Genomic DNA, 12,292 nt, shown 5'->3' with positions numbered 1-12,292 from the left:
TGAGGACTTTTACGTGAGGACAGTTACGTGAGGACAGTTACATGAGGACAGTTACATATGGACTTTTACGTGAGGACAGTTACGTGAGGACAGTTACATGAGGACAGTTTCGTGAGGACAGTTACGTGAGGACAGTTACGTGAGGACAGTTACGTGAGGACAGTTCATGAGGACAGTTCCGTGAGGACAGTTCCGTGAGGACAGTTACGTGAGGACAGTTACGTGAGGACAGTTACATGAGGACAGTTACATGAGGACAGTTACGTGAGGACTTTTACGTGAGGACAGTTATGTGAGGACAGTTACATGAGGACAGTTACGTGAGGACAGTTATGTGAGGACAGTTACATGAGGACAGTTACGTGAGGACTTTTACGTGAGGACAGTTATGTGAGGACAGTTATGTGAGGACAGTTACATGAGGACAGTTACGTGAGGACAGTTACATGAGGACAACTCTCAACAGAAACGAATAACTGTCCTTGATACTTGCGTTGTTGAAATACAATATTTGCCAACTGTGCAAAACGCAGAGCTATTGTCACACAGACAAAAAGTCCATTTATTTTTCTGTTTTTCAAGTGGTATATCTAATATGCTTTGGAATGCCAATAAAGCTACGAAGTTCAGTTCCGTCTCAGGCATTCGTTGATGTTATATTTTGACATATAGGAGATGATTAAACAGTTGGGTTTGAATACGCCGTCAAAATGAGAAGGAACATGGGAGACGACAGAAAAACAATACACGAGTTTGTGTCGGAGAGGGAGAGAGACAAACATTGTCCAATACAACAATACCAAGTAACACAGTGCTATTGACACTCTCACTCTACATCTATCGCTACCTCTTTCAACCATTGTTATTATTGCGGTGGTGTTTTACAGATCGCCACACGGCAGTCTATTAGCTTCATCTGCAGCCTCCCGTTCACTTCCATGCTATTTATTTTGTGTCAGATTATCTTGATGTGTCTAGCCAGGCCCCATTCAACATCATATGACAACAGACGTGAGGAGAGGCTTTGGCACTGTGTAAGGTGTAATTTTCCTCAGCAGTATTGACACTTTCTTTTCGCTCTCTCTCGCACACTGATATGTAGAGTCCTGTGAACTCTGGGGATTGCTGACTGAAAGTAGCATATTTTTGTCCCCTGGGTGAATTTACCTAGCAGTAGGATACGACAACCCTTGTGCAAACTTTTGGCTACGAACACTAACTTTAATCTGTGTCCTTGTTTTCTTTTCGTTCCACCGAGAGAAATGTCATTTTGAAATGTTTTGTCTCTGTCAAATCAACCTCCGACATGCTGAGTCTGTGACTAGAGAGGTGTTTGTTTGTTTGTTTAGCCAGGAAAGCAACTAGAGAATATTTGCACATTACCCACGGGCTTATCTTGTTCTTCTATACAGGATTTGAAGGAAACTCCTCACAAGATGCTTTATTAAATAAAGTTGCAGGAACGCATACGCACCCCCAGGCGTGCGCACGCACGCGCACACACACACACACACACACACACACACACACACACACACACACACCCACACACACACACACACACACACAAAACACACACACACTCACACACACACTCACACACAGACACCCACACAAAAACAATATTTAAAGTACATTTCATTATGAAACAATCTGTTGTGGATAATACTGGCTAACTCATTGTGGGAACTAATTAAGTGTTTTTGTTTATGCATTAACTTTTAGGAAATCGGTAAAAGAAAAAATTGCAAATAAGCAAAACGCCCAAAAATAAGTTAAGTCCCCTATGAGGACGATCCTGAAATAAAATGGAAACACTAATTGCCCAGATCTAAGCAAAATATATCTTCACTCAGACGCTGTAGAAACCAACACTGTTTACAGCTGTGATCGTTAGCACCCCCGAAGAAAAATACAATCCATGACATATTTACCCCAAAAAACGACTTCAAACATGGGGTTATAATGAGGCAAAACATAATAATAATTGAAGCTTAATATGGGAGCTACAATCTTCAATAATGTAGACCTGATGAGGAGGTTACCATCTTCAATAATGTAGACTCAATGAGGAGGTTACCATCTTCGATAATGTAGACTCAATGAGGAGGTTACCATCTTCAATAACGTAGACCTAATGAGGAGGTTACCATCGTCAATAACGTAGACCTAATGAGGAGGTTACCATCTTCAATAATGTAGACTCAATGAGGAGGTTACCATCGTCAATAATGAGGAGGTTACCATCTTCAGAGAGAGAGAGAGAGACAGGAGTGAGAGAGAGACAGGAGAGAGAGAGAGTCAGGAGGGAGAGACAGAGTCAGGAGGGAGAGAGAGACAGGAGAGAGAGAGAGTCAGGAGAGAAAGAGAGAGTCAGGAGGGAGAGAGAGAGTCAGGCGGGAGAGAGAGAGAGAGTCAGGAGAGAGAGAGAGAGAGAGTCAGGAGGGAGAGAGAGAGTCAGGAGGGAGAGAGAGAGTCAGGAGGGAGAGAGAGTCAGGAGAGAGAGAGATATCATCAGGAGGCAGATAGAGAGAGTCAGGAGAGAGAGAGAGAGAGAGAGAGAGAGAGTCAGCAGGGAGAGAGAGAGTCAGGAAGGAGATAGAGAGAGTCGGAGGGGAGAGAGAGTCAGGATGGAGAGAGAGAGTCAATAACGTAGACCTAATGAGGAGGTTACCATCTTCAATAACGTAGACCTAATGAAGAGATTACCATCTTCAATAATGTAGACCTGGTGAGGAGGTTACCATCTTCAATAACGTAGACCTGATGAGGTTACCATCTTCAATATTGTAGACCTAATGAGGAGGTTACCATCTTCAATAACGTAGACCTGGTGAGGAGGTTACCATCTTCAAAAACGTAGACCTATTGAGGAGGTTACCATCTTCAAAAACGTAGACCTGACGAGAATACCATCTTCAATATCGTAGACCTGATTCGGTTACCATCTTCAATATCTTAGACCTGATGAGGTTACCATCTTCAATATCGTAGACCTGATGAGGTTACCATCTTCAATATCGTAGACCTGATGAGGTTACCATCTTCAGTAACGTAGACCTGGTGAGGAGATTTCCATCTTCTATAACTTAGACCTGGTGAGGAGATTACCATCTTCTATAACGTAGACCTGGTGAGGAGGTTACCATCTTCAATAACGTAGACCTAATGAGGAGGTCACCATCTTCAATAACGTAGACCTGGTGAGTAGGTTGCATTTTCACATATGTTTTGGTCTCTCATAACACTACTTTGCTGGCAGGTGAAGAATGAATGCAGGGTTATTTCAGTGGATTGAAAGCAAAAAGGATATTGACGAAGCACAACTTTTGGATATGTGTGACTCGTCATGTGAATTCTAGAGACACACTACAGTACTACTGTGTTCAAGGTGTAATTGATATGAACATGCCATCAGCATGTTTGTTTGTTTCACTACAGATGCATTTCATGTCCAGTGACCCTTCCTCATCCATTAGTACTTCATAGTACACACACACACACACACACACACACACACACACACACACACACACACACACACACACACACACACACACACGCAAACGCACACACACGCACACACACACACACACACACACACGCAAACGCACACACACGCACACACACACACACACACACACACACGCAAACGCACACACACACACACAAACACAAACACACACGCAAACGCACACACACGCAAACGCACACACAGACGCACACACACACACACACACACACACACACACACACAAACACACGCAAACGCACACACACACACACAAACACACAATGACAGACAGACAGACAAACATACATTACACAGACAGACATACATTACACTGATTGCTATAGACAATACAGGATGATAGGGTCTTTTAAAATGCAATGTACTTATTGTGACATTATAGTATCCTGGCTACAATATCGAATTAAAATATGTAATCTGTTTGCACAATGAGGAATGCATTTATCCTCCTCCCACACAGCTGCATTGTAATGGGAGCCATTAGTTTCTGAAAAATACTGAAACGTACCTGATCATAATATGAATTTGTTTCACTCCCCCCCCACCTTTGCCCCCCCCCCCTGGTCACATGTCACACCAATTCCTGATTTGTATTCTGCGATCGCATTATTGCTTATTCAAATAAGCTCAAATACTGTTATGAGCTCGCTCATTTTCCCCTGGTCTCCAAAGACTAAAATTACATATTGCATATTCTTTGCCCTTGGGTTTGCGGAATAGAAAAACATAAAAGATGCTTAATGTCAAATTTCACACCACAGTAAGCTGCTCTCGGAGCGCAATCATGAATCATGTATAACTAACGCTGCTGCTTTCCCCTCCTAAAACTTAACCAACATGCTCCAGTTGGGATTTTACAGGAAAATACAGTAGTAGCCAGGTTTACTCCTCTCCTCCTCTCCTCCTCCCCCTTTCTCCTGATTTATCTGTCTTGTCTGTCTCCTCAGACCAACATGATTTCTTCTCTAAGTGTCACATTAATGGTAGATCAGCAGGGAGGGAGAGAGTCAGGAGAGAGAGAGCCAGTCAGGGGGTAAAGAGAGAGTCAGGAGAGAGAGAGAGAGAGTCAGGAGGGAGGGAGAGAGAGTCAGGAAGGAGAGAGAGTGTCAGGAGGGAGGTTGAGAGTCAGGAGGGAGAGAGAGAAAGAGGAGGGAGAGAGAGAGTCAGGAGAGAGAGGGAAAGTCAGGAGAGAGAGAGTCAGGAGGGAGAGAGAGAGAGAGTCAGGAGGGAGAGAGAGAGTCAGGAGAGAGAGAGGGAGAGTCAGCAGAGAGAGGGAGAGTCAGGAGAGAGAGAGAGAGAGAGAGAGAGTCAGGAGGGAGAGAGAGAGCCGGGAGGGAGAGAGAGAGTCAGGAGGGAGAGAGAGAGTCAGGAGACAGAGAGAGAGAGTCAGGAGGGAGAGAGAGAGTCAGGAGGGAGAGAGAGAGAGAGTCAGCAGAGAGATTGAGAGAGAGTTAGGAGAGAGATTGAGAGAGTCAGGAGGGAGAGAGAGAGAGAGTCAGGAGGGAGAGAGAGAGTCAGGAGGGAGATAGAGAGAGTCGGAGGGGAGAGAGAGTCAGGAGAGAGAGAGTCAGGTGGGGGGGAGAGAGAGAGTCAGGAGGGAGAGAGAGAGAGAGTCATGAGGGAGATAGAGAGAGAGTCAGGAGGGAGAGAGAGAGTCAGGAGGGAAAGAGAGTCAGGAGGGAGAGAGAGAGAGTCAGGAGGGAGAGAGTGAGAGAGAGAGAGTCAGGAGGGAGAGAGAGAGTCAGGAGGGAGAGAGAGTCAGGAGGGAGAGAGAGAGAGTCAGGAGAGAGAGAGTCAGGAGGGAGAAAGAGAGTCAGGAGAGAGAAAGAGATTCAAGAGAGAGAGAGAGAGAGAGAGAGTCAGGAGAGAGAGTCAGGAGAGAGAGTCAGGCAGGAGAGAGAGTCAGGAGAGAGAGAGAGAGTCAGGAAGGAGAGAGTCAGGAGGGAGAGAAAGTCGGGAGAGAGAGTCAGGAGGGAGAGAGTCAGGAGAGGGAGAGTCAGTAGAGAGAGAGTCACAGGGGAGATAAGGGGGGAGAGAGAGAGTCAGGAAGGAGAGCGAGTCAGGAGAGAGAGAGTCAGGATGGAGAGAGAGAGAGTCAGGCGAGAGAGAGTCAGAAGGGAGATAGAGTCAGGAGGGAGAGAGAGAGTCAGGAGGGAGAGAGAGAGTCAGGAGGGAGAGAGAGAGTCAGGAGGGAGAGAGAGAGTCAGGAGGGAAAGAGAGTCAGGAGGGAGAGAGAGAGAGTCAGGAGGGAGAGAGTGAGAGAGAGAGAGTCAGGAGGGAGAGAGAGAGTCATGAGGGAGAGAGAGTCAGGAGGGAGAGAGAGAGAGTCAGGAGAGAGAGAGTCAGGAGAGAGAGAGGGAGAGTCAGGAGAGAGTGAGAATCAGGGGGGAGAGAGAGATAGAGAGTCAGGAGGAAGAGAGAGAGAGTCAGGGGGGAGAGAGAGAGAGAGTCAGGAGAGATAGAGATTCAGGAGAGAGAGAGAGAGTCAGGAGGGAGAGAGAGAGAGTCAGGAGTGAGAGAGAGAGACAGGAGGGAGAGAGAGAGTCGGGAGGGAGAGAGAGAGTCAGGAGAGAGAGAGAGGGAGAGTCAGGAGAGAGAAAGAGTCAGGAGGGAGAGAGAGAGTCAGGAGAAAGAGAGAGAAAGAGAGTCAGGAGGGAGAGAGATAGTCAGGAGGGAGAGAGAGAGAGTCAGGAGGGAGAGAGAGAGAGAGAGTCAGGAGGGAGAGAGAGAGCCGGGAGGGAGAGAGAGAGTCAGGAGGGAGAGAGAGAGTCAGGAGACAGAGAGAGAGAGTCAGGAGGGAGAGAGAGAGTCAGGAGGGAGAGAGAGACAGAGTCAGGAGGGTGAGAGAGAGTCAGGACGGAGAGAGAGAGAGAGTCAGGAGAGAGATTGAGAGAGAGTTAGGAGAGAGATTGAGAGAGTCAGGAGGGAGAGAGCGAGAGAGTCAGGAGGGAGAGAGAGAGTCAGGAGGGAGATAGAGAGAGTCGGAGGGGAGAGAGAGTCAGGTGGGGGGGAGAGAGAGATTCAGGAGGGAGAGAGAGAGAGAGTCATGAGGGAGATAGAGAGAGAGTCAGGAGGGAGGGAGAGAGAGAGTCAGGAGGGAGATAGAGAGAGTCGGAAGGGAGTGAGAGAGTCAGGAGGGAGAGAGCGAGTCAGAGGGAGAGAGAGAGTGTCAGGAGGGAGATAGAGAGAGTCAGGAGAGGGAGAGAGAGCCAGGAGAGGGATAGAGAGAGTCAGGAGGGAGATAGAGAGAGTCGGAAGAGAGAGAGAGAGTCAGGAGAGAGAAAGAGAGTCAGGAGAGAGAAAGAGATTCAAGAGAGAGAGAGAGAGAGAGAGAGTCAGGAGAGAGTCAGGAGAGAGAGTCAGGTGGGAGAGAGAGTCAGGAGAGAGAGAGAGAGTCAGGAGGGAGAGAGTCAGGAGGGAGAGAAAGTCGGGAGAGAGAGTCAGGAGGGAGAGAGTCAGGAGAGGGAGAGTCAGAAGAGAGAGAGTCACAGGGGAGATAAGGGGGGAGAGAGAGAGTCAGGAAGGAGAGCGAATCAGGAGAGAGAGAGTCAGGAGGAAGAGAGAGAGTCAGGAGGGAGAGAGAGAGTCAGGAGGGAAAGAGAGTCAGGAGGGAGAGAGAGAGTCAGGAGGGAGAGAGAGAGTCAGGAGGGAAAGAGAGTCAGGAGGGAGAGAGAGAGAGTCAGGAGGGAGAGAGTGAGAGAGAGAGAGTCAGGAGGGAGAGAGAGAGTCAGGAGGGAGAGAGAGAGAGTCAGGAGGGAGAGAGTGAGAGAGAGAGAGTCAGGAGGGAGAAAGAGAGTCAGGAGGGAGAGAGAGAGAGTCATGAGGGAGAGAGAGAGAGAGTCAGGAGGGAGAGAGAGAGTCAGGAGAGAGAGAGGGAGAGTCAGGAGAGAGTGAGAATCAGGGGGGAGAGAGAGATAGAGAGTCAGGAGGAAGAGAGAGAGAGTCAGGAGGGAGAGAGAGAGAGTCAGGAGAGATAGAGATTCAGGAGAGAGAGAGAGAGTCAGGAGGGAGAGAGAGAGAGTCAGGAGTGAGAGAGAGAGACAGGAGGGAGAGAGAGAGTCAGGAGAGAGAGAGAGGTAGAGTCAGGAGAGAGAGAGAGTCAGGAGGGAGAGAGAGAGTCAGGAGACAGAGAGAAAGAAAGTCAGGGGGAGAGAGAGAGTCAGGAGGGAGAGAGAGAGTCAGGAGGGAGAGGGAGGGAGAGAGACATGAGGGAGAGAGAGAGTCAGGAGGGAGAGAGAGAGTCAGGAGGGAAAGAGAGTCAGGAGGGAGAGAGAGAGAGTCAGGAGGGAGAGAGTGAGAGAGAGAGAGTCAGGAGGGAGAGAGAGAGTCAGGAGGGAGAGAGAGAGAGTCAGGAGGGAGAGAGTGAGAGAGAGAGAGTCAGGTGGGAGAGAGAGAGTCAGGAGGGAGAGAGAGTCAGGAGGGAGAGAGAGAGAGTAAGGAGGGAGAGAGAGAGAGAGTCAGGAGAGATAGAGATTCAGGAGAGAGAGAGAGAGTCAGGAGGGAGAGAGAGAGAGTCAGGAGTGAGAGAGAGAGACAGGAGGGAGAGAGGGAGAGTCAGGAGAGAGTGAGAATCAGGGGGGAGAGAGAGATAGAGAGTCAGGAGGAAGAGAGAGAGAGTCAGGAGGGAGAGAGAGAGAGAGTCAGGAGAGATAGAGATTCAGGAGAGAGAGAGAGAGTCAGGAGAGAGAGAGAGAGTCAGGAGTGAGAGAGAGAGACAGGAGGGAGAGAGAGAGTCAGGAGGGAGAGAGAGTCAGGAGAGATAGAGATTCAGGAGAGAGAGAGAGAGTCAGGAGGGAGAGAGAGAGAGTCAGGAGTGAGAGATAGAGACAGGAGGGCTGAGAGAGAGTCGAGAGAGAGAGGGAGAGTCAGGAGAGAGAAAGAGTCAGGAGGGAGAGAGAGAATCAGGAGAAAGAGAGAGAAAGAGAGTCAGGAGGGAGAGAGAGAGTCAGGAGGGAGAGAGAGAGAGTCAGGCGGGAGAGAGAGAGTCAGGAGGGAGAGGGAGAGAGAGACATGAGGGAGAGAGAGAGTCAGGAGGGAGAGAGGGAGTCAGGAGGGAGAGAGAGAGTAAGGGGGGAGGTAGAGAGTCAGGAGGGAGAGAGAGAGTCAGGAGGGAGAGGAAGAGTCAGGAGGGAGATAGAGAGTCAGCAGGGAGAGAGAGTCAGGAGAGAGAGAGGGAGAGTCAGGAGAGAGTGAGAGTCGGGAGGGAGAGAGATTCAGGAGAGAGAGAGAGAGTCAGGAAGGAGAGAGAGAGAGTCAGGAAGGAGAGAGATATTCAGGAGGGTGAGAGAGAGTCAGGAGGGTGAGAGAGAGTCAGGAGGGAGAGAGAGAGTCAGGAGAGAGAGAGAGGTAGAGTCAGGAGAGAGAGAGAGTCAGGAGGGAGAGAGAGAGTCAGGAGACAGAGAGAAAGAAAGTCAGGGGGAGAGAGAGAGTCAGGAGGGAGAGAGAGAGTCAGGAGGGAGAGGGAGGGAGAGAGACATGAGGGAGAGAGAGAGTCAGGAGGGAGAGAGAGAGTCAGGAGGGAAAGAGTGTCAGGAGGGAGAGAGAGAGAGTCAGGAGGGAGAGAGTGAGAGAGAGAGAGTCAGGAGGGAGAGAGAGAGTCAGGAGGGAGAGAGAGAGAGTCAGGAGGGAGAGAGTGAGAGAGAGAGAGTCAGGTGGGAGAGAGAGAGTCAGGAGGGAGAGAGAGAGAGTAAGGAGGGAGAGAGAGAGAGAGTCAGGAGAGATAGAGATTCAGGAGAGAGAGAGAGAGTCAGGAGGGAGAGAGAGAGAGTCAGGAGTGAGAGAGAGAGACAGGAGGGAGAGAGGGAGAGCCAGGAGAGAGTGAGAATCAGGGGGGAGAGAGAGATAGAGAGTCAGGAGGAAGAGAGAGAGAGTCAGGAGGGAGAGAGAGAGAGAGTCAGGAGAGATAGAGATTCAGGAGAGAGAGAGAGAGTCAGGAGAGAGAGAGAGAGAGTCAGGAGTGAGAGAGAGAGACAGGAGGGAGAGAGAGAGTCAGGAGGGAGAGAGAGTCAGGAGAGATAGAGATTCAGGAGAGAGAGAGAGAGTCAGGAGGGAGAGAGAGAGAGTCAGGAGTGATAGAGAGAGACAGGAGGGAGAGAGAGAGTCGAGAGAGAGAGGGAGAGTCAGGAGAGAGAAAGAGTCAGGAGGGAGAGAGAGAATCAGGAGAAAGAGAGAGAAAGAGAGTCAGGAGGGAGAGAGAGAGTCAGGAGGGAGAGAGAGAGAGTCAGGCGGGAGAGAGAGAGTCAGGAGGGAGAGGGAGAGAGAGACATGAGGGAGAGAGAGAGTCAGGAGGGAGAGGAAGAGTCAGGAGGGAGATAGAGAGTCAGCAGGGAGAGAGAGTCAGGAGAGAGAGAGGGAGAGTCAGGAGAGAGTGAGAGTCGGGAGGGAGAGAGATTCAGGAGAGAGAGAGAGAGTCAGGAAGGAGAGAGAGAGAGTCAGGAAGGAGAGAGATATTCAGGAGGGTGAGAGAGAGTCAGGAGGGTGAGAGAGAGTCAGGAGGGAGAGAGAGAGTCAGGAGAGAGAGAGAGGTAGAGTCAGGAGAGAGAGAGAGAGTCAGGAGGGAGAGAGAGAGTCAGGAGACAGAGAGAAAGAAAGTCAGGGGGAGAGAGAGAGTCAGGAGGGAGAGAGAGAGTCAGGAGGGAGAGGGAGGGAGAGAGACATGAGGGAGAGAGAGAGTCAGGAGGGAGAGAGAGAGTCAGGAGGGAAAGAGAGTCAGGAGGGAGAGAGAGAGAGTCAGGAGGGAGAGAGTGAGAGAGAGAGAGTCAGGAGGGAGAGAGAGAGTCAGGAGGGAGAGAGAGAGAGTCAGGAGGGAGAGAGTGAGAGAGAGAGAGTCAGGTGGGAGAGAGAGAGTCAGGAGGGAGAGAGAGTCAGGAGGGAGAGAGAGAGAGTAAGGAGGGAGAGAGAGAGAGAGTCAGGAGAGATAGAGATTCAGGAGAGAGAGAGAGAGTCAGGAGGGAGAGAGAGAGAGTCAGGAGTGAGAGAGATATACAGGAGGGAGAGAGGGAGAGCCAGGAGAGAGTGAGAATCAGGGGGGAGAGAGAGATAGAGAGTCAGGAGGAAGAGAGAGAGAGTCAGGAGGGAGAGAGAGAGAGAGTCAGGAGAGATAGAGATTCAGGAGAGAGAGAGAGAGTCAGGAGAGAGAGAGAGAGAGTCAGGAGTGAGAGAGAGAGACAGGAAGGAGAGAGAGTGTCAGGAGGGAGAGAGAGTCAGGAGAGATAGAGATTCAGGAGAGAGAGAGAGAGTCAGGAGGGAGAGAGAGAGAGTCAGGAGTGAGGGAGAGAGACAGGAGGGAGAGAGAGAGTCGAGAGAGAGAGGGAGAGTCAGGAGAGAGAAAGAGTCAGGAGGGAGAGAGAGAATCAGGAGAAAGAGAGAGAAAGAGAGTCAGGAGGGAGAGAGAGAGTCAGGAGGGAGAGAGAGAGAGTCAGGCGGGAGAGAGAGAGTCAGGAGGGAGAGGGAGAGAGAGACATGAGGGAGAGAGAGAGTCAGGAGGGAGAGAGGGAGTCAGGAGGGAGAGAGAGAGTAAGGGGGGAGGTAGAGAGTCAGGAGGGAGAGAGAGAGTCAGGAGGGAGAGGAAGAGTCAGGAGGGAGATAGAGAGTCAGCAGGGAGAGAGAGTCAGGAGAGAGAGAGCGAGAGTCAGGAGAGAGTGAGAGTCGGGAGGGAGAGAGATTCAGGAGAGAGAGAGAGAGTCAGGAAGGAGAGAGAGAGAGTCAGGAAGGAGAGAGATATTCAGGAGGGTGAGAGAGAGTCAGGAGGGTGAGAGAGAGTCAGGAGGGAGAGAGAGAGTCAGGAGAGCGAGAGAGGTAGAGTCAGGAGAGAGAGAGAGATTCAGGAGGGAGAGAGAGAGTCAGGAGACAGAGAGAAAGAAAGTCAGGGGGAGAGAGAGAGTCAGGAGGGAGAGAGCGAGTCAGGAGGGAGAGGGAGGGAGAGAGACATGAGGGAGAGAGAGAGTCAGGAGTGAGAGAGAGAGTCAGGAGGGAAAGAGAGTCAGGAGGGAGAGAGAGAGAGTCAGGAGGGAGAGAGTGAGAGAGAGAGAGTCAGGAGGGAGAGAGAGAGTCAGGAGGGAGAGAGAGAGAGTCAGGAGGGAGAGAGTGAGAGAGAGAGAGTCAGGTGGGAGAGAGAGAGTCAGGAGGGAGAGAGAGTCAGGAGGGAGAGAGAGAGAGTAAGGAGGGAGAGAGAGAGAGAGTCAGTAGAGATAGAGATTCAGGAGAGAGAGAGAGAGTCAGGAGGGAGAGAGAGAGAGTCAGGAGTGAGAGAGAGAGACAGGAGGGAGAGAGGGAGAGTCAGGAGAGAGTGAGAATCAGGGGGGGGAGAGAGATAGAGAGTCAGGAGGAAGAGAGAGAGAGTCAGGAGGGAGAGAGAGAGAGAGTCAGGAGAGATAGAGATTCAGGAGAGAGAGAGAGAGTCAGGAGAGAGAGAGAGAGAGTCAGGAGTGAGAGAGAGAGACAGGAGGGAGAGAGAGAGTCAGGAGGGAGAGAGAGTCAGGAGGGAGAGAGAGAGAGAGATTCAGGAGGGAGAGAGAGTGTCAGGAGGGAGAGGGAGAGAGAGACATGAGGGAGAGAGAGAGTAAGGAGTGAGAGAGGGAGTCAGGAGGGAGAGAGAGAGTCAGGGAGGAGGTAGAGAGTCAGGAGGGAGAGAGAGAGTCAGGAGGGAGAGGAAGAGTCAGGAGGGAGAGAGAGAGTCAGGAGAGAGAGAGGGAGAGTCAGGAAAGAGTGAGAGTCAGGAGGGAGAGAGATTCAGGAGAGAGAGAGAGAGTCAGGAGGGAG

The sequence above is a fragment of the Oncorhynchus mykiss genome, chromosome 21 (assembly GCF_013265735.2).
Source record: "Oncorhynchus mykiss isolate Arlee chromosome 21, USDA_OmykA_1.1, whole genome shotgun sequence".
In the NCBI taxonomy this organism is placed as follows: Eukaryota; Metazoa; Chordata; class Actinopteri; order Salmoniformes; family Salmonidae; genus Oncorhynchus; species Oncorhynchus mykiss.
This window is presented reverse-complemented; position numbering follows the sequence as displayed.